Genomic DNA, 1830 nt, shown 5'->3' with positions numbered 1-1830 from the left:
TGGTACAAAACTGTGTTCAATTTGGAGGGTTACCAAATGAGGATCCAAATCTGCATATCACAAACTTTGTGGAGTTATGTGCTACATTTAAGATGAATGGGGTTAGTAATGATGCTGTAAGATTGAGACTCTTTCCATTTTCACTAAGGGATAGAGCTAAGAGTTGGTTGCATTCATTACAAGCCAATTCTATACTTACTTGGGAAGATTTGGCTCAGAAGTTTCTTGGCAGATATTTTCCTCTTGCTAAGTCAGCCAGAATAAGAGGAGAGATTAACAATTTCCATCAACTGAATGGGGAATCTTTGTATGATGCATGGGAACGATTTAAGGAATTACAAAGAAAATGCCCACATCATGGAATAGAGAAGTGGTTGTTAGTACATACTTTTTATAATGGTTTGGGGAGAAATACAAGGATAGTTATAGATGCAGCATCTGGAGGAGCGTTTATGAGAAAAAGCGCTAATGAGGCATATGAGTTGTTGGAAGAGATGGCTATGAATAATTATAACTGGCCTACTGAGCGAGAGAATAAGAAAGTAGCGGGAGTCTTAGAAGTTGATCCAATTGCGCTCTTAACCGCTGAAGTAGCATCTCTAACCAAACAACTGCAGCAAACTACTCTCGCTGCACAAGCAATGCAAGTACAGAATGTCATGAGTTGTGAGATTTGTGGAGGACCTCAACTGATGTGAACAATATGCCCTTGGAACAGGCGAAGGTTATAGGTAATTTTTCAAGACCTGCACCCAACACTTACTCAAATTCCTATACACATGCTTGGAAAAATCATCCTAATCTATCTTGGAAAAATAATCAAGGGTTATAACCACAATATCCACCTCAACAACCCCCTCATCAATTAACTTATGGACAATATTATGATCCAAACCTACGCCCATCTCATCCACCACCACATCCTTCAACACAACCTGAAATAAAGCCCGACGTACTGAACTTGTTCATGACTGAAACCAGGGCATCCATCAAAAGTTTGGAGACACAAATAGGTCAATTGACTCAATTGTTTTCTAGTAGACAACAAGGAAATTTGCCTAGTTCCACAGAGGTAAATCCTAAAGATCAGTGTAATGCAATATCCTTGAGGAGTGGGACTGTGTATGAAGGACCTACAGTAGATGATAAGAAGAAGAAGACAATAGATAAATAAGTTACTAGTCCAATTCAAGAGGAGGTTACTGAAGACCTTCCTAAACCAGCAAAATCAAAATACTCTGAGCCTATGCCAAAAATACCATATCCTCAACGGTTTCGAAAGGCTAATCTTGACAAAAAATTTTCTAAATTTTTGGATATCTTTAAAAAACTACACATTAACATTCCCTTTGCAGAGGCTTTAAAACAAATGCCAAGTTATGTGAAGTTTATGAAAGAAATTTTGTCAAGAAAGAGGAAATTAGAGGATTATGAGACGGTTGCATTAACTGGAGAGTGCAGAGCAATATTGTAGAAGAAACTACCTCCAAAGCTTAAAGATCCTGGTAGTTTCAATATCCCATTTTCTATAGGGGTTTAGTATAAACAAATGCATTATGTGATTTAGGGGCTAGTGTGAATTTGATGCCTCTATCAATCTTTCAGAAGCTAAATTTGGGAGAAGCTCGGCCAACTACAGTGTCTTTGCTGATGGTAGATAGATCAGTTAATCACCCTCTTGGAGTGATTGAGGACATATTGATAAAAGTGGGTAAACTCATCTTTCCTGCGAACTTTATTATTTTAGATATGGAGGAAGATGAAAATATTCCAATAATACTTGGAAGACCATTCTTGGCGACTGGTAGGGCTTTAATTAATGTATAAAGG

General features: G+C 37.8%; 1 non-coding gene across 1 annotated transcript; it reads right to left on the bottom strand.

The window, feature by feature from the left end:
• Positions 1 to 257: 257 nt before the first annotated feature.
• On the bottom strand, positions 258 to 364 carry LOC133813417 (small nucleolar RNA R71). The gene has a single exon (XR_009884429.1). It is a non-coding gene; the product is annotated as a small nucleolar RNA R71 (small nucleolar RNA).
• Between the last annotated feature and the right edge of the window lie 1466 nt (positions 365 to 1830).

The sequence above is a fragment of the Humulus lupulus genome, chromosome 1 (assembly GCF_963169125.1).
Source record: "Humulus lupulus chromosome 1, drHumLupu1.1, whole genome shotgun sequence".
NCBI lineage: Eukaryota > Viridiplantae > Streptophyta > Magnoliopsida > Rosales > Cannabaceae > Humulus > Humulus lupulus.
Note: the sequence above shows the minus strand (reverse complement) of the source record. Positions and strands in the feature narration are given on the sequence as shown.